Genomic DNA, 21,896 nt, shown 5'->3' on the forward strand with positions numbered 1-21,896 from the left:
TTGGTTTTCCCTTGAAGAGGAAAGGGTGATGCAACAAAGTAGCATAAGTATTTCCCTCAGTTTTGAGAACCAAGGTATCAATCTGGTAGGAGACAACGCACAAGTCACCTAGTAGCTGCACAAACAATCAAGAACCTTGCAACCAACGCGATAAAGGGGTTGTCAATCCCTTCACGGTCACTCGCAAAAGTGAGATCCAATAGAGATAGTAAAGTAAATATTTTTGGTATTTTTGTTGTATAGGTTGGAAAGTAAAGATTGCAAAATAGTAAACGAGATGCAATGTAAATAAAAGAGATGTAATATAATAGGAAAGAGACCCGGGGGCCATAGGTTTCACTAGTGGCTTCTCTCAAGATAGCATGTATTACAGTGGGTGAACAAATTACTGCCGAGCAATTGATAGAAAAGCGCATAGTTATGAAGATATCTAAGGCAATGATCATGAATATAAGCATCATGTCCACACATAGACCGAAACGATTCTGCATCTACTATTATTACTCCACACATCGACCGCTATCCAGCATGCATCTAGAGTATTAAGTTCATAAGAACGGAGTAACACATTAAGCAAGATGACATGATGTAGAGGGGAAAACTCAAGCAATATGATATAAATCCCATCTTTTTATCCTCGATGGCAACAATACAATACGTGCCTTGCTGCCCCTATTGTCACTGAGAAAGGACACCGCAAGATTGAACCCAAAGCTAAGCACTTCTCCCATTGCAAGAAAGATCAATCTAGTAGGCCAAACTAGACCGAGAATTCGAAGAGACTTGCAAAGATATCAAATCATGCATATAAGAATTCAGAGAAGAACCAAATAATATTCATAGATAATCTTGTTCATAAATCCACAATTCATCGGATCTCGACAAACACACCGCAAAAGAGTATTACATCAAATAGATATCCAAGAACATCAAGGATAACTTTGTATTGAGAATCAAAGAGAGAGAAGAAGCCATCTAGCTAATAACTATGAACCCGAAGGTCTTTGGTAAACTACTCACGCTTCATCGGAGAGGCAATGGTGTTGATGTAGAAGCCCTCTGTGATCGATTCCCCCTCCGGCAAATCGCCGGAAAAGGCCCCAAGATGGGATCTCACGGGTACAGAAGGTTGTGGCGGTAGAAAAGTGGTTTCGTGGCTCTCCCGAATGTTTCTAGGTTATAAGAGTATATGTAGGCGAAAGAAGTACGTCAGTGGAGCTACGAGGGGCCCACGAAGGTGGGGGTGCGCCTACCCCCCTGGGCGCACCCTCCTGCCTCGTGGCTCCCTTTTGGAGTTCCAGACTTCGACTCCAAGTCTTCTGGATTGCTTTCAGTCCAACAAAGATCATCGCGAAGATTTCATTCCGTTTGGTATTCCTTTTCTGCAAAACTCTAAAATAGCCAAAAAAACAGAAACTGGCACTGGGCATCCGGTTAATAGATTTGTCCCAAAAATAATATAAAAGAGCATATTAAAGCCCATTAAACATCCAAAACAGATAATATAATAGCATGGAACAATCAAAAATTATAGATACGTTGGAGACGTATCAAGCATCCCCAAGCTTAATTCATGCTCGTCCTCGAGTAGGTAAATGATAAAAACAGAATTTTTGATGTGGAATGCTACCTAACATAATTATAAATGTAATTTTCTTTATTGTGGCATGAATGTTCAAATCCGAAAGATTCAAGACAAAAGTTTAATATTGACATAAAAACAATAATACTTCAAGCATACTAACAAAGCAATCATGTCTTCTTAAAATAACATGGCCAAAGAAAGCTATCCCTACAAAATCAAATAGTCTGGCTATGCTCTATCTTCATCACACAAAATATTTAATCATGCACAACCCCGATGACAAGCCAAGCAATTGTTTCATACTTTTGATATTCTCAAACTTTTTCAATCTTCACGCAATACATGAGCATGAGCCATGGATATAGCACTATAGGCGGAATAGAGGGGTGGTTGTGGAGAAGACAAAATGGAGAAGATAGTCTCACATCAACTAGGTGTATCAACGGGCTATGGAGGTGCCCATCAATAGATATCAATGTGAGTGAGTAGGGATTGCCATGCAACAGATGCACTAGAGCTATAAATGTATGAAAGCTCAACAAAAGAAACTAAGTGGGTGTGCATCCAACTCGCTTGCTCACGAAGACCTAGGGCATTTTGAGGAAGCCCATCATTGGAATATACAAGCCAAGTTCTATAATGAAAAATTCCCACTAGTATATGAAAGTGAGAAAATAAGAGACTCTCTATCATGAAGATCATGGTTCTTCTTTGAAGCACAAGTGTGGAAAAAGGATAGTAGCATTGTCCCTTCTCTATTTTTCTCTTTTTTTTGTTTTTTTGGGCCCTCTCTTTTTTTGGCATCTCTCTCTTTTTTTATCTTTTTTGTCCGGAGTATCATCCCGACTTGTGGGGGAATCATAGTCTCCATCATCCTTTCCTCACTGGGACAATGCTCTAATAATGATGGTCATCACACTTTTATTTACTTACAACTCAAGAATTACAACTCGATACTTAGAACAAAATATGACTCTATGTGAATGCCACCGGCGGTGTACTGGGATGTGCAATGAATCAAGAGTAACATGTATGAAAGAATTTTGAATGGTGGCTTTGCCACAAATACGATGTCAACTACATGATCATGCAAGGCAATATGACAATGATGGAGCGTGTCATAATAAACGGATCAGTGGAAAGTTGCATGGCAATATATCTCGGAGTGGCTATGGAAATGCCATAATAGGTAGGAATGGTGGCTGTTTAGAGGAAGGTAAATGGTGGGTTTATGGTATCGACGGAAGTTGCACGGTACTAGACAGGCTAGCAATGGTGGAAGGGTGAGAGTGCGTATAATCCATGGACTCAACATTAGTCATAAAGAACTCACATACTTATTGCAAAAATCTATTAGTTATCAAAACAAAGTACTACGCACATGCTCCTAGAGGGATAGATTGGTAGGAAAAGACCATCGCTCGTCCCTGACCGCCACTCATAAGGAAGACAATCAATAAATAGATCATGCTCCAACTTCATCACATAACGGTTCACCATACGTGCATGCTACGGGAATCACAAACTTTAACACAAGTATCTCTCAAATTCACAAGTACTCTACTAGCACGACTCTAATATCACCATCTTCGTATCTCAAAACAATCATAAAGAATCAAACTTCTCATAGTATTCAACGCACTTTATATGAAAGTTTTTATTATACCCATCTTGGATGCCCATCATATTAGGACTAGTTTTATAGCCAAAGAAAATTACCATGCTGTTCTAAAAGACTCTCAAAATAATATAAGTGAATCATGAGAGATCAATAATTTCTATAAAATAAAACCACCACCGTGCTCTAAAAAGATATAAGTGAAGCACTAGAGCAAAATTATCTAGCTCAAAAGATATAAGTGAAGCACATAGAGTATTCTAATAAATTCCAAATTCATGTGTGTCTCTACCAAAAGGTGTGTACAACAAGGATGATTGTGGTAAACTAAAAGGCAAAGACTCAAATCATATAAGACGCTCCAAGCAAAACACATATCATGTGGTGAATAAAAATATAGCCTCAAGTAAAGTTACCGATAGACGAAGACGAAAGAGGGCATGCCTTCTGGGGCATCCTCAAGCTTAGGCTTTTGGTTGTCCTTGAATTTTACCTTGGGGTGCCTTGGGCATCCCCAATCTTATGCTCTTGCCATTTCTTATTCCAAAATCCATCAAATCTTTACCCAAAAACTCGAAAACTTAACAACACAAAACTTCAACAAACAATCTCATGAGCTCCGTTAGTTTAACAAAATAAACCACCACTTTAAGGTACTATAATTAACTCATTATTTATTTGTATTGGTGTTAAACCTACTATATTCCAACTTCTCTATGGTTCATACCCCCTGATACTACACATAGATTCATCAAAATAAGCAAACAACACACGAAAAACAGAATCTGTCAAAAACAGAACAGTCTGTAGCAATCTGTAACTTTCGAATACTTCTGTAACTTCAAAAATTCTGAAAATTTAGGACGGCCTGGGCAATTTGTATGTAGATCTACTGCAAGTGGAGTAGGTATTTTATCACTCTGGTAAAAAAATGAAAATTTATTTCGTGAGCGTAGAAGTTTCTGTTTTTTACAGCAAGATCAAACAACTATCACCCAAGAAGATCCTAAAAACTTTACTTGGCACAAACATTAATTAAAACATAAAAAAACACAATCATAACAGAAGCTAGATGAATTATTTATTACTAAACAGGAGCAAAAAGCAAAGAACAAATATAAAATTGGGTTGCCTTCCCAACAAGCGCTATTCTTTAAAGCCATTAAGCTAGGCATCTATAATTTTAATGATGCTCACATGAAAGATAGCAATTGAAACACGAAGGGAACATCATGAAGCATATGAAAATCACATATAAGTCTAACATAATTCCTATTCATATGCATTATATAAGCAAACAAATTATCAAGACAAGCAAAAACTAGCATATGCAAGGAAGGAGAAAGAAACAATAGCAATCTCAACATAACGAGAGGTAATTTAGTGACACGAAAATTTCTACAACCATATTTTCCTCTCTCATAATAATTACATGTAGGATCATAATCAAATTCAACAATATAGCTATCACATAAAATTTTCTCTTCATGATCCACATGCATGCAAAGTTGACACTCTTCCAAAATAGTGGGATTATCATAAAATAAAGTCATGACCTCTCCGTACCCACTTTTATCAAAAACTTCATAACAATGAACGTTATCAAAATATGTGGGATATAAAGTTGACACTCTTCCAAACCCACTTTCAATATTATTGCAAACATTATTATCAGTCTCATATTCATCATGGGGCTTAACTTTTAAGATTATAAAAAGAATCTCCCCAATCATGATCATTGCAACAAGTAGTAGACATAGCAAAATTAGCATCCCCAAGCTTAGGGTTTTGCATATTATTAGCACAAATGATATTAATAGAATTTGTAATAACATCATTGCAATCATGCTTTTTATTCAAAGATCTACCGTGAATCACTTCATAAAGCACTTCATCACAATTTTCAGATTCACGGATTTCAAGCAAAACTTCATAAAGATAATCTAGTGCACTCAACTCACTAGAAATTGGTTCGACATAATTGGATCTCTTAAAAAGATTAGCAAGCGGATGAGGATCAATAAGTTTTGGTTCTGATTTGCAATAAACACACAATTATACCAAGCAAACGAGCAAACAAACCAAGTAAAACATAAGGGCAAACAAAAAAGATGAATGAAAGCGAGGCGAAGAAAAGGCGAAGGTTTTCAAAAATCGTTTTAGAAGTGGGGGAGAGGAAAATGAGAGGCAAATGGCAAATAATGTAATGCGAGGTAGAAGAGTTTATGGTGGGTACTTGGTATGTCTTGACTTGGCATAGATCTCCCCGGCAATGGCGCCAGAAATCCTTCTTGCTACCTCTTGAGCATGTGTTAGTTTTCCCTTGAAGAGGAAAGGGTGATGCAGCAAAGTAGTGTAAGTATGTCCCTCAGTTTTGAGAACCAAAGTATCAATCCAATAGGAGACAACGCACAAGTCACCTAGTACCTGCACGAACAATCAAGAACCTTGCAACCAACATGATAAAGGGGTTGTCAATCACTTCACAGTCACTCGCAAAAGTGAGATCTAATAGAGATAGTAAATTAATATTTTTGGTATTTTTTGTTGTATAGATTGGAAAGTAAAGATTGCAAAATAGTAAACAAGATGCGATGTAAATAAAATAGATGTAATATAATAGGAAAGAGACCCGGGGGACATAGGTTTCACTAGTGGCTTCTCTCAAGATAGCATGTATTACGGTGGGTGAACAAACTAATGCCAATCAATTGATAGAAAATTGCATAGTTATGAAGATATCTAAGGCAATGATCATGAATATAGGCATCACGTCCGTGTCAAGTAGAACGGAAAGATTCTGCATCTACTACTCTTACTCCACACATCGACCGCTATCCGGCATGCATCTAGAGTATTAAGTTCATAAGAACGGAGTAACACATTAAGCAAGATGGCATGATATAGAGGGATAAACTCAAGCAATATGATATAAACCCCATCTTTTTATCCTCGATGGCAACAATACAATACGTGCCTTTCTGCCCCTACTGTCACTGGAAAAGGACATCGCAAGATTGAACCCAAAGCTAAGCACTTCTCCCATTGCAAGAAAGATCAATCTAGTAGGCCAAACTAAACCGATAATTCGAAGAGACTTGGAAAGATATCAAATCATGCATATAAGAATTCAGAGAAGAACCAAATAATATTCATAGATAATCTTGTTCATAAATCCACAATTCATCGGATCTCGACAAACACAGTATTACATTGAATAGATCTCCAAGAACATCGAGGAGAACTTTGTATTGAGAATCAAAGAGAGAGAAGAAGCCATCTAGATAATAACTATGGACCCCGAAGGTCTATCGCAAACTACTCACGCTTCATCGGAGAGGCAATGGTGTTGATGTAGATGCCCTCCGTGATCGATTCCCCCTCCGGCAGATCACCGGAAAAGGCCCTGAGATGGGATCTCACGGGTACAGAAGGTTGCGGCGGTGGAAAAGTTGTTTCGTGGCTCTCCCTGATGTTTCTAGGGTATAAGAGTATATATAGGCAAAAGAAGTACGTCAGTGGAGCTACGAGGGGCCCACGAGGGTGGGGGCGCGCCCTCCTGCCTCATGGCTTCCTCGTGGAGTTCCAGACTTTGACTCCAAGTCTTCTGGATTGCTTTCGGTCCAAGAAAGATCATCGCAAAGGTTTCATTCCGTTTGGACTCCGTTTGGTATTCCTTTTCTGCAAATCTCTAAAATAGGAAAAAAAACAGAAACTGGCACTTGGCCTCCGGTTAATAGGTTAGTCTCAAAAATAATATAAAAGAGCATGTTAAAGCCCGTTAAACATCCAAAACAAAAAATATAATAGCATGGAACAATCAAAAATTATAGATACATTGGAGACGTATCAGGCGGCCACGACCACCACCTCCCGCCTTCGGGCCGCGGTGGCGGAGCGGGTGATGGCCACAGTGGCCGGCAATGGGGTGGCGGCCACGACGGCCACCACCCACCTTCGGGCCATGATACGTCTCCGTCGTATCTACTTTTCCAAACTCTTTTGCCCATGTTTTGGACTCTAACTTGCATGATTTGAATGGAACTAATCCGGACTGACGCTGTTTTCAGCAGAATTGCCATGGTGTTATTTTTGTGCAGAATAAAAAGTTCTCAGAATGACCTGAAACTTTACGAAGATAACTTTTGGAATTAATAAAAATATTAGCAAAAGAATCAGCACCAGGGGGTCCACACCCTAGCCACAACGGTGGGGGCGCGCCCTCCGACCTTGTGGGCCTCCTGGACCTCCACCGACCTCAACGCCAACTCCATATATTCTCTTTCGGTGAGAAAAAATATGAGAGAAGGATTCATCACGTTTTATGATACAGAGCCGCCGCCAAGCCCTGTTCTTCCTTGGGAGGGTAGATCTGGAGTCCGTTCTGGGCTCCGGAGAGGGGAATCCATCGCCATCGTCATCATCAACCATCCTCCATCACCAATTTCATGATGCTCACCGCCGTGCGTGAGTAATTCCATCGTAGGCTTGCTGGACCGTGATGGGTTGGATGAGATTTACCATGTAATCGAGTTAGTTTTGTTAGGGTTGGATCCCTAGTATCCACTATGTTATAAGATTGATGTTGCTATGACTTTGCTATGCCTAATGCTTGTCACTAGGGCCCAAGTGCCATGATTTCAGATCTGAACCTATTATATTTTCATGAATATATTTGTGTTCTTGATCCAATATTGCAAGTTATAGTCACCTACTACGTGTTATGGTCCGACAACCCCAGAGAGACAATAGTCGGGACCACTCTCGGTGATGACCGTAGTTTGAGGAGTTCATGTATTCACTAGGTGCTAATGCTTTGGTCCGGTACTCTATTAAAAGGAGGCCTTAATATCCCTTAGTTTCCAATAGGACCCCGCTGCCACGGGAGGGTAGGACAAAAGATGTCATGCAAGTTCTTTTCCATAAGCATGTATGACTATATTCGGAATACATGTCTACATTATAATGATGAACTGGAGCTAGTTCTGTTTCACCCTATGTTATAACCTTTGCATGACGAATGCCATCCGACAGAATTATCCACCATTGATCCATTGCCTATGAGCTCGTTTCATATTGATCTTTGCTAAGTTACTTTTCTGTTGCCACTATTCCAATTGCTACAAAATTGCTACTATTAGCTTTGCCACTGTTACCATTATTTCCATACTACTTTGCTACTAAATATTTTGCTGCAAATATTAAGTCTTTCAGGTGTGGTTGAATTGACAACTCAGCTGCTAATACTCAAGAATATTATTTGGCTCCCCTTGAGTCGAATCAATAAATTTGGGTTGAATACTCTACCCTCAAAAACTGTTGCGATCCCCTATACTTGTGGGTTATCAGGCCACGGCGGCGGAGCGGGCGATGGCCCTGGATTTCTATGGTTGTGTGGCGGCAACGGCGGCCAGCAACAGCTGCTGAAGGGAAGTAGCGGCGGAGCGTGTGGTGGGTGTTCCGCACACACCCAACAGGGATGCCACGCGCACTACACTACGTCAGGGACTGCGCTGCCGCCGCGACGTAGCCTCCCAACTGGAGCTGTCCTCTGATGACGGAGGAGTGGCTGAGCGACGATGATGGACCAGTGCCATTGGCGATTGCGAGAGAAGTAGACGAGATAAGCTACAGGGACGGAGGGTAATGCAACGCAGGACTCGTCGGCCGTGAGGGTTTATATAGTAGGCCGGTAAGCATTGGGATTTTGGGGGATTTCACTGAGTCGGGCGGGAAGCTTGCGCGGGAACCTGCGAGTTTGAGCGGGAATGGGCTCACTGACGATTCATTGGCGCCACTTCGAGCCACCGTTTGGCCAAAAGAACGCCCCCGCGCGCTGCGCAAGCTTGCGCTGTAAGCCGTCCGCGGCAGCGGAGTGACAAGACGTGCGAGAAGATGATGAAAGGCCACGTACACATACGGTTAATAAAAAAAGTTTGCCATTTAATTACCTACTATACCCCTGTCCTAGTTTATAAGTAGGATTTAACTAATAAAATATGAATGCATGTCGTCAAAGATTATATAGTTGGATTCGTATTTGAACATAGTTTCCAATTATATAATTTTTATAACATACATTAACATTTTGTTGGTTAAATTTAAGGGCAAAGTATGGCACATAATATAAAGGGGACTATAGACCAAGTCAGAGGTAGTAGCACACGGGCGCTCTCTACGCAGCGACGCAACTGTCGGCTGGCTTGTAGGCGACCATTTCCTGCGTGTTCAACTGCTCTATGTGTGTGGTTGCTTGCGGTTCAGGCGCCCGCGGCGCGCTCTACTCGCATCCCGCCACACGCGCTCTACTCTCGCGTCCCTCTGGGTGCTCTGCCATCGTCCCTCCATGCGCGCTGCCAATGTTTGGGGCCGGCGCACGATCACACACATTCATGTGCATGCAGTTGTGCCAGGTGCAGCACGACGATGCAGTTACCCGCTACAAAACTGCCATGAGGATGCGCCGACAATCCAAGCCGCCCGGCCCCCATCTATTCCTGCGGCCATTTACCTTCATCTCTCGCGTCACACGACACAATAAGCACACCCATGACGACACATACAGAGAGGACATCCAATGGTTCCAATGGCGCTCCCAGCACCGACGACGAAAACGACGGGCAGTTCACCATGCATCACGTAGTGGACACCCACGTGAGGGGGAAAGCCCTCTCGGTGGTGTACATGAATGATCCGATCTCGGTGGAGAGCTCCATCCAAACTATGGAGCAGTTCCTTGCCGAGGACAAGTACCGAGTGGTCAGCTTTGACCTCGAGTACACCATCGGTCATGCCGGGCACGATCAGAAGGTTGTCGTCGCCCAGTTGTGGTGCGACATGACGTCCTCGTCTACCACTACCACCTGGCCACAAGGCCTTGCGAGCGTTTCTCCAGGTTTATCAACAGCTCTGACTACAGTTTCGCTATGGTGGACACCACCAACGATCTAAAAGCGCTCAAGGTTTCGGGCTTGAAATGCCTGAATCTTGTCAACATCCGGCACCACTACAAGGTCTGGGGCAGCGACAACAACAAACTAAACTCCCTGGTTGACCTCGCCTCGGCCATCATCGACCCCTACTACATGAAGATGAAGGATGAGAGCAAGAAGGACAAGAACGCCTGGCACAGTGTTTGGCATGAGAGACTGGATGAACAACACATCAAGTACGCGGCCAAGGACGCGTACACAAGCTACAAGATGTACACGCGGATTATTGACATGAGGAAGTGTCTTCTTTCTGCCCCAGACGAGGGATCCAGCCACTGAGCAGTGGCGGGAGCATCACAAGAAGTAGATGACTAGACGGTCATTTCTCCTACTTTAGAATGCATGCAATTGTTTATTGAGGTGTGTGCGAATGGTCTGTATAGTCACTTATGTAAATGGATGTTTATTTCAATTATATATATGCAATCATTTAGACGGACATCTCGTAGCTTGTGTGATTATTGGCAGCAATCATCTGTGTGATTATTGGTCTTCGCACACATTTCTAATTACGGACCCGTTTGCCGCGTATCACACACATATTGTTCAGTTGAACCGTTTCCATTGTGTTGCCTAATAACACACAGTTCATTCTAGTGAATTGTATGTCGTATATCGCACACACCCTCATCTGGCTGTCTGTTTCTGTTGTTCAACATCATCGCAAACAGTTCTTCTGGATTAACCATTTGCCACTCATCGCACATGCAAATCTAATATTAACCGTGTTTTATGTCGCCGCCATCGTTTTGCATCTTTTTTACGGTTTTATTACATCACCGTTTGTGATTGATGCAACGCGCACAGTTTCGTCGAAGGGTCTCTGATTCGACTGTCGTGTTCGGACCATCCTGTAGTAGTGAGCGTCCCTGGGGCCAGGCCGGCCATGGGCGCCAGCGACGGCGGCGGGGAGGAAGGGGAGAGGGGGGCTAGAGGAGGAGGAGGTCGCCGCATGGTCAGTCGCCCGCGGGGGCGACACGGTCGTGAGAGGGGAGGGGTCAAAAATCTTAATAGCCACTTGTATTTTAACTTGAGTTAACTTTCCTATGTACACCGTGATGCAGAGCATCCTACGGTGATCTCCATGTACACCTTCATAGCCCCTCAAGCCCCAAGTGGACCTACCGGAATTAAGGTGAACCCGCTCCTCTTTGAGATTTATATGAATATGCATTGGACTTGGGTGCTACCTCATCATGGAACATTGTGCATCATTAGGTACAAGGGCAACCACCACCAAGCAGCTAGGAAGCTTCCAGGAGGCCAAGGAGAAGGACCCCAAGACCCAAGAGCTGACCTGAAGCGTCAAGATGTAGAAAAGGAAGCATGCAGAAATTGCACTACCGGACAGTCCGGTCCCCACAATGGATAGTCCGGTCACACTGAAACTGCACAACCGGACAGTCCGGTCCCCACAGCGGACAGTCCGGTGGCACACAAAAATGCATCTGTCCTCACCGGACTGTCCGGTCCTTACCACCGGACTGTCCGGTAGGCCCAGTTTCGCTACGAACTAGGCTAAAAATCCCATGTAACCACCGAGGCCCATACCCCTTCGCCCCTAGACTATATATTCCGTGCTCCTCTCAGTTTTTAGGGTTAGCAAAGTATTTGATAGACAAAGAGAGAGCTTTGCTCATCTTCCTCCTCTTGGAGATCTAGATCTCCTCTTGGAGATCAAGCCCTCCTCTTGGAGAAGATCCTCTTGTGGATATCAAGGCCTCCTCTTGGAGAAGGATCCCCATCATAGGATCATCAAGACCTCATCTCCTTTGGATTTAGGATGAACTTTACCTTGTATCTTGATACGTCTCCAACATATCTACTTTTCCAAACACTTTTGCCCATGTTTTGGACTCTAACTTGCATGATTTGAATGGAACTAACCCGTACTGACGCTGTTTTCAGCAGAACTACCATGGTGTTCTTTATGTGAAGGATGAAACGTTCTCGGTATGACCTGAAACTTCACGGAGACACTTTTTAGAAAATAAGAAAAATACATGCCAAAGATGAAGGCCAGGGGGCCCACCATCTTGCCACGAGGGTGGGGGCGTGCCCCCCTACCTCATGGGCCCCCTGTTGCGTCTCCGACTCCGACTCCAACTCCACCTCCATATATTGAGTTTTGATCAGAAAAAAGTCATAGAGAAGAAATCATCGCGTTTTACGATACAGAGACGCCGCCAAGCCCTAAAACCTCTCGGGAGGTCTGATCTGGAGTCCGTTCGGGGCTCTGGAGAGGGGAATCCGTCGCCATCGTCATCATCAACCATCCTCCATCACCAATTTCATGATGCTCACCGCCGTACGTGAGTAATTCCATCGTAGGCTTGCTGGACGGTGATGGGTTGGATGGGATCTATCATGTAATCGAGTTAGTTTTGTTAGGGTTTGATCCCTAGTGTCCACTATGTTCTGAGATTGATGTTGCTATGACTTTGCTATGCTTAATGCTTGTCACTAGGGCCCAAGTGCCATGATTTCAGATCTGAACCTATTATGTTTTCATCAATATATGAGTGTTCTTGATCCTATATTGCAAGTCTATTGTCACCTATTATGTGTTATGATCCGTTAACCCCGAAGTGACAATAATCGGGATACTTACTGGTGATGACCATAGTTTGAAGAGTTCATGTATTCATTATGTGTTAATGCTTTGTTCCAGATCTCTATTAAAAGGAGGCCTTAATATCCCTTAGTTTCCGTAAGGACCCCGCTGCCATGGGAGGGTAGGACAAAAGATGCCATGCAAGTTCTTTTCCATAAGCATGTATGACTATATTCGGAATACATGCCTACATTATATCAATGAACTGGAGCTAGTTCTGTGTCACCCTAGGTTATGACTGTTACATGATGAACCACATCCGGCATAATTCTCAATCACTGATCCATTGCCTACGAGCTTTCCATATATTGTTCTCCGCTTATTTACTTTTCCGTTGCTATTGCTATCATCACTACAAAATACCAAAAATATTACTTTTACTATTGTTACCTTTTGTTACCGTTATCACCACTATCATATTACTTTGCTACTAAACACTTTGCTGCAGATATTAAGTTTCCAGGTGTGGTTGAATTGACAACTCAGCTGCTAATACTTGAGAATATTCTTTGGCTCCCCTTGTGTCGAATCAATAAATTTGGGTTGAATACTCTACCCTCGAAAACTGTTGCGATCCCCTATACTTGTGGGTTATCAAGACTATTTTCTGGCACCGTTACCGGGGAGCATAGCTCTATTCTTTGAGTCACCTGGGATATATATCTGCTTATCATTATGAAGAATTTGAGAGATCCAAAACCCAATATCTATCCCTCAACTACGAGGGGAGGTAAGGAATTGCCATCTAGCTCTGCACTTGATTCACCTTCTGTTTTGAGTAAGCTTGCGACACCTACACCTGCTTCTGCTATTCGTTCTGATATGTCGCATGTTATTGATGATGCCACTTCTGCTATGCATGATAATTACGATGAAACTACCTCTATGCTTGATACTACTGTGCCACTTGGTAAATTTCTTGATGAACAACTTGCTAGGGCTAGAGAAATTGAAAATATTGAATCTGATGATACTGAAGAAAGTGATGATGAAGAACCACTTGCTATTCCTAAGGGTTATGTATTTGATTAAGATGCTTCTTTAGCTATTTTAGCTTGCAGAAATAGAACTGGACTTAAAAAATTATTAGCTAAATGGAGTAAGCAATCCCTAAATGACAGAATGAAACCTGACCCTGCTTTGGCTACTTCACCTATCTTTGTTACTGATAAGGATTATGAATTCTCTATTGATCCTGATATAATTACTTTGGTTGAATCTGATCCTTTTCATGGTTATGAATCTGAAACTGTTGTGGCACATCTTACTAAATTGAATGATATAGCTACCCTGTTTACTAAAGATGAGAGAACTCGTTACTTTTACATCCTTAAAATATTTCCGTTCTCATTAAAGGGTGATGCTAAGGTATGGTTTAATTCTCTTGGTCCTGGTTGTGTGCGTAGTCCCCAGGGTATGATTTATTACTTCTCTACTAAATATTTCCCTGCTCATAAGAAACAAGCTGCTTTAAGGGATATATATAATTTTGTGCAAATTGAAGAAGAGAGTCTCCCACAAGCTTGGGGGAGGCTTCTCCAATTACTTAATGCTTTGCTTGATCATCCTCTTAAGAAAAATGAAATACTTGATATCTTTTATAATGGACTAACCGATGCCTCCAGAGATTACCTGGATAGTTGTGTTGGTTCTTTTTTTAGGGAAAGAACACCGGATGAAGCTGAAATTCTATAGAATAATATGTTGACAAATGAAAATATTTGGACACCTCCGGAGCCAATTCCTGAGCCTATTCCTAAACCAACTCCGAAGAAGAGGGGTATTCTATTTCTCAGTCCTGAAGATATGCAAGAGGCAAAGAAATCTATGAAAGAAAAAGGTATTAAAGCTGAAGATGTTAAGAATTTACCTCCTATTGAAGAAATACATGGTCTTAATTTACCGCCTGTTGAAGAAACATATAATCTTAATCCTTTACCTATCGAAGAAAAGTCATGGTCTTGATAACCCGACACAGGTAGTAAAGGTAAATTCTCTCTATAGATATGATAAAGCTGTAATCCCATTTACTAAAATTGCTAGCCCATGCTTAGATGAGTTTGATAAATTTATGGCTAAGCAAGAAGATTTTAATGCTTATTTTGGTAGACAACTGAAATACAATTCAAATATGCTTGGACACTTGGGTGATTATATGACTAATGTTAGAAGTGAACTTAAACTTATTAGTAAACATGCTTCTATGGTTACCACTCAAGTAGAACAAATACTTAAGGCTCAAAATGATTTGCTCAATGAATTGGATAGTAAGGATAATGATAATGCTGTTAGAGTGGCTACTAGAACTAGTAGAATGACTCAGGAACCTTTGTATACTGAAGGCCATCCTAAGAGAATTGAGCAAGATTCTTAGAGAAATAATTTAGATGCACCTAGTTCTTCTAAAAAGAAGAAAAAGAAAAATGATAGGACTTTGCATGCTTCTAGTGATCCTATTGTTGAAACACCTGAGAATCCAAATGATATTTCTATTTCTGATGCTGAAACTCAATCTGGTAATGAACCTGAAACTAGGATAATGTTAATGATAATGTCCATGATGATGCTCAACCTAGTAATGATAATGATATAGAAATTGAACCTGCTGCTGATCTTGATAACCCACAATCAAAGAATCAACATTATGATAAGAAAGATTTTGTTGCTAGGAAACATGGTAAAGAAAGAGAGCCTTGGGTTCAGAAACCCATGCCTTTTCCTCCCAAACCATCCAAGAAAAAGGATGATGAGGATTTTGAGCGCTTTGCTGAAATGATTAGACCTATCTTTTTGCATATGCGATTAACTGATATGCTCAAAACTAATCCTTATGCTAAGTATATGAAAGATATTATTACAAATAAAAGAAAGATACCAGAAGCTGAAATTTCCACCATGCTTGCTAATTATACTTTTAAGGGTGGAATACCAAAGAAACTTGGAGATCCAGGAGTACCCACTATACCATGCTCCATTAAAAGAAATTATGTTAAAACTTCTTTATGTGATCTTGGAGCCGGTGTTAGTGTTATGCCTCTCTCTTTATATCGTAGACTTGATTTGAATAAGTTGACACCTACTGAAATATCTTTGCAAATGGCTGATAAATGAACTACTATACCTGTCGGTATTTGTGAGGATGTGCCTATTGTAGTTGCAAATGTTACTATTTTAACGGACTTTGTTATTATTGATATTCCCAAGGATGATAGTGTGTATATTATTCTTGGAAGACCCTTTTTGAATACTGCAGGGGCTGTTATTGATTGCACTAAAGGCAATGTCACTTTTCATGTTAATGGTAATGAGCACACGGTACACTTTCCAAGGAAACAACCTCAAGTTCATAGTATCAACTCTATTGGAAAAATTCCATCAATTATATTTGGAGGTTTTGAATTTCCTCTTCCTACTGTCAAGAAGAAATATGATATTCTTATTATTGGGGATGTGCATATCCCCATTGAGGTAACATAGTGTTATTCGAAATTTCCTCGGTTCCATGTTATTCAGAATGAGTTCGTTAACAAGACATGATCAACCTTGTTAGTGGATTCCTTTTGATGATCATGAGATGGATGAAACTAGAAGGCACAACTTTCTGTACCCCACTTTAACTTTCTGTTATTTACATTAAATAAAATAAAAAATAAATATTTTTCTGTCTGTTATCTGATTATCCGTGCAATAAAAAAATACCTCGAAAATAAAAGCTCTCCAAATGCCCTGAAAATTAAATATGATTTTTTCTAGAATATTTGAGGATTTATGAAACAAAGAACACACCGGGGGGCCAACCACCTTGCCACGAGGGTGGAGGGCGCGCCCACCCCCCTAGGGCGTGCCCCCTGCCTCGTGGGCCCACGGTGGGCCTCCTCCACTTATTCCTGCACCCACACATTTCATCTTCCTCCCACAAACACGAATAACCAGCTCAAACCTGAGTTCTAGCTCGTCTTCCTGCCATTTTCGATCTCTTTGCTCAAAGCACCTCTCACAAAACTGCCTGGGGAGATTGTTCCTTGGTATGTGACTCCTCCATTGGTCCAATTAGTTTTTGTTCTAGTGCTTTATTCATTGCAAATTTTTGCTTCTTAGGTGACCCTGTTCTTGAGCTTGCATGTCAAATTTATATGGTCAAAAGTAGTTTTGATGCATGATATAGGCCCTAGGCACTTGTAGGAGTAGTTACTATTAATATTATTGAGTTTGGTTTACTTTTATTTTGAAGTTACAAAAAATTTCAGAATTTTTCAGAAAATGATGAGGAGACTTTTGAGGGGCTCATCGAGCCAAAGCTCGAAGGAAAAGGCACCGAAGCCTAAGTATAATCTGCCTCGCACCGCGGAGGTTCGGGCATGTGAATGGCCTTCCGAGGATTTCTTAAGAGCAGCCGAGATTTATGAAGATTTTCATGAGTTGGCTCAGACTGCAGGCCTTACCGCTTTCCTCCACGACCAATGCGATCAGTATCTCTTGCTCACAAATACCTTTGTGCAAAACTTTCATTTTCATTCTAGGAACTCACCACCTACGGTGGAATTTCATTTATATGATGAGCATAAGGAGATGTCACTTTATGATTTCTGTCAGATTTGTTTAGTCCCTTTTGGGGGCAAGACAGAAGAACCACATCGAGATGATGTGGAGAGATTTATTGACACTATCACTGTAGGGGAAACAAGGAAGGTTTCCGATCCACGAATCACCAGCATAGATTTTCCTGTTTTACGCTACTTTGCCTTATTTGCTTGTCGTTGCTTAATTGGTCGCGGAAACTGTGGAAACCTGAGTATCCCTGATATTATTATTTTGCACCACGGTTTATATGGTGATAACTCTTTTAGTATGGGCAGCATTATTGCCAAACGGTTAAGTCTGAACCGTACCAAGGGCCCCATCTTTGGAGGCATCTATGCTACATGCCTAGCTGCACATTTTAACATACCTATTAGGCATGCTGAGAAGGAAGAAAAGGTGCTGCCCCGTGTTTATCTAGATTATAAAAGTATGGTAGCACATGATTTTATTGTTAAGAATAGGTAAGAAGAGCTTAAATATCAATTGTTCTTTAATAAACATCATACTGAGACTATTACCTTGCCTGCTCCTTCTTTGTTTGATTTGACTGTAGGCACATACCTTGTTACGTTGACGGCCATCCACGCCTACCGGAACCCTGCACCAGCCGAGGAGCCAGAGCCGGAACCATAATTTGATCCTTCACGACAGTCTAATTACCAGTGGGATCCGGAGATGATTGTCAGCTAGTGGCAATCTGAGCCTTCTTCTTCCTCATCACAGTACGACCCCAACTATTATTATGGATATCCGCCAGGCCAGCCGTGGCCATAGACCAACTTAGGCCAAAAGCCTAAGCTTGGGGGAGTACGTATTCCCCATCGACATTACATTTATGTTCAAACACTCATTGCTAAATGTCGGTGCTCATACTTTTTCATTGTATCATCCATGCTAATTTACTTTCCTTTTTATGCTTTCTTCTTGTGTGTTTAATAAACCTTAAGAAAAAAATTAGTTGTAACTTTTAGTTAGTTTAATTTCCATGCTTGTAGTAGTAATTAAAAAGAAAACCCCAAAAGATTTCCTGTTCTTCTTTTGCTTGTTGGGAGCTTTCCCGTGTAAATAGTTTTATTTCTTTTCTTTGGGGGTCGATAGGAGAAGACCATAATTAAATTGTTGAAGCGGCTCTTATATGTATTATTGTTGATCTGACAAAAGAGCCCATATTGCCTTGTCTTCTCCTGTTTATTGAATGCTTGCAGATTCCAGCTTAGTCCAATGCACGTGCACTATTATTATTATTCACATCGTTCGGTCGTCCAAGTGAAATGCAATTATGACGATATATGATGGACTGGCTGAGATGAGAAAAGCTGGTATGAACTCGACCTCTTTTGTTTTTGTAAATATGATTAGTTCATCGTTCCTGATTCAGCCTATTATGAATAAACATGTTTGCAATGGCAACTAGAGATCATAGTTTCTTGTGACATGCTTGATTAGCTATGAGTTATAATGGTTTACCTTGCGTGCCAACATGCTATTAAAATGGTTATGATGTGGTATGATAGGGTGGTATCCTCCTGTGAATGATTTAAGTGGCTTGACTTGGCACATGTTCATGCATGTAGTTGAAAGAAAATCAACATAGCCTTCACGATATTTATGTTCATGGTGGATTATATCCTACTTATGCTTGCATTCAGTGTTGATTAATTTTAATGCATGTTCATAACTGTTGTCGCTCTCTAGCTGGTCGCTTCCCAGTCTTTTGCTAGCCTTCACCTGTACTAAGCGGGAATACTGCTTGTGCATCCAAACTCCTTAAACCCCAAAGTTATTCCACATGAGTCCACTATACCTACCTATATACGGTATCTACCTGCCGTTCCAAGTAAATTTGTATGTGACAGACTCTAAACCTTCAAATAAATATCCTGTTTTGTATGCTCGAATAGCTCATGTATCAACTAGGGTTGTCTGTATCTTCCATGTTAGGCGGGTTATTCTCAAGAGGAGTGGACTCCGCTCCTCACTCACGAGATAAATGGCTGGTCACCGGGATGCCCAGTCCCATGCTTTATGCAAACTAAATCAAAATAATTGCAAACAAAACTCCCCCTGGGACTCTTGTTAGTTGGAGGCACTCGTTGTTTCGAGCAAGCCATGGATTGATGCTTGTGGTGGAAGAGGGAGCATAAACTTTACCATTCTGTTTGGGAACCGCCTATAATTTGTGTAGCATGGAAGATATCGCCATCTCTTGGTTGTTATGTTGACAATGAAAGTATATCGCTCAAAATGTTATTCACCTCTGTTTCAAAACCGAGCTCTGGCACCTCTACAAATCCCTGCTTCCCTCTGCGAAGGGCCTATCTATTTACTTTTATACTGAGCCATCATCCTCTTATCAAAAAGCACCAGTTGGAGAGCACCGATGTCATTTGCATTCATTTCTGTTAGTTTACATTGAGTATGACTTGACTGGATCTCTTTTACCATGAATTACAATGTCTAGTCAGTCCTTGGTCTTTAAAGGTACTCTGCATTTATGTTTTGCGGTCTCAGAAAGGGCTAGCGAGATACCATCATGTTATATCATATTATGATTGTTTTGAGAAAGTGTTGTCATCCGAGTTTTATTATTATGGCTCACTAGTTGATTATGCTATTGATATGAGTAAACTTGAGACCTATGCGTTATTGCAAATGTGGTTAGTTATAATCTTTGCTGAAAACTTGAATGCTGGCTTTACATATTTACAACAACAAGAGCAAACAGAGTTTCTAAAAGTTTTTCTTTATCACTTTCAGTTTGTCAACTGAATTGCTTGAGGACAAGCAAAGTTTTAAGCTTGGGGGAGTTGATACGTCTCCAACGTATCTACTTTTCCAAACACTTTTGCCCTTGTTTTGGACTCTAACTTGCATGATTTGAATGGAACTAACCCGGACTGACGCTGTTTTCAGCAGAACTACCATGGTGTTATTTATGTGCAGGATCAAATGTTCTCGGAATGACCTGAAACTTCACGGAGACACTTTTTAGAAAATAAGAAAAATACCTGCCAAAGATGAAGGCCAGGGGGCCCACCGTCTTGCCACGAGGGTGGGGGGCGCGCCTGCCCCCCTAGGGCGCACCCCCTACCTCGTGGGCCCCCTGTTGTGTCTCTGACTCCAACTCCACCTCCATATATTGAGTTTTGATGAGAAAAAAAATCAAAGAGAAGAAATCATCGCGTTTTACGATATGGAGCCGCCGCCAAGCCCTAAAACCTCTCGGGAGGGCTGATCTGGAGTCCGTTCGGGGCTCCGGAGAGGGGAATCCGTCGCCATCGTCGTCATCAACCATCCTCCATCACCAATTTCATGATGCTCACAGTCGTGCGTGAGTAATTCCATCGTAGGCTTGCTGGACGGTGATGGGTTGGATGGGATCTATCATGTAATCGAGTTAGTTTTGTTAGGGTGTGATCCCTAGTGTCCACTATGTTCTGAGATTGATGTTGTTATGACTTTGCTATGCTTAATGCTTGTCACTAGGGTCCGAGTGCCATGATTTCAGATCTGAACCTATTATGTTTTCATCAATATATGAGTGTTCTTGATCCTATCTTGCAAGTCTATAGTCACCTATTATGTGTTATGATCCGTTAACCCCGAAGTGACAATAATCGGGATACTTACCGGTGATGACCGTAGTTTGAGGAATTCATGTATTCACTATGTGTTAATGCTTTGTTCCGGTTCTCTATTAAAAGGAGGCCTTAATATCCCTTAGTTTCCGTAAGGACCCCGCTGCCATGGGAGGGTAGGACAAAAGATGTCATGCAAGTTCTTTTCCATAAGCACATATGACTATATTCAGAATACATGCCTACATTATATCAAAATGAACTGGAGCTAGTTCTATGTCACCCTAGGTTATGACTGTTACATGATGAACATCATCCGGCATAATTCTCTATCACCGGTCCATTGCCTACGAGCTTTCCATATATTGTTCTCCGCTTATTTACTTTTTCGTTGCTATTGCTATCATCACTACAAAATACCAAAAATATTACTTTTACTACTGTTACCTTTTGCTACCGTTATCACCACTATCATATTACTTTGCTACTAAACACTTTGCTGCAAATATTAAGTTCCAGGTGTGGTTGAATTGACAACTCAGTTGCTAATACTTGAGAATATTCTTTGGTTCCCCTTGTGTCGAATCAATAAATTTGGGTTGAATACTCTACCCTCGAAAACTGTTGCGATCCTCTATACTTGTGAGTTATCATATCTTTCCCTTTGTTGTTCTTGTACCTTTGTGGATCTTGTGTGGTTGTGAGTCTAGTGGATGTGTGATTGGACTTGTTCTTGAGTGTTTTCCTCTTGTGATTTCCCCTCTTGTTCTTCGTGTTCTTCACGTTCTTCGTGGATTCCCCTCCAATTTGTGAAAGATCTCCACTTAGGGTCTCCACCCTACAACATCTTGGTATCATGAGCCACGTTGATCACGAATTTGGAGTCTCCCCCACCATTTTCTAGCCTTGTTTTGCTTGATTTCGTCCT

Source organism: Triticum urartu, chromosome 6 (genome assembly GCF_003073215.2).
Source record: "Triticum urartu cultivar G1812 chromosome 6, Tu2.1, whole genome shotgun sequence".
In the NCBI taxonomy this organism is placed as follows: domain Eukaryota; kingdom Viridiplantae; phylum Streptophyta; class Magnoliopsida; order Poales; family Poaceae; genus Triticum; species Triticum urartu.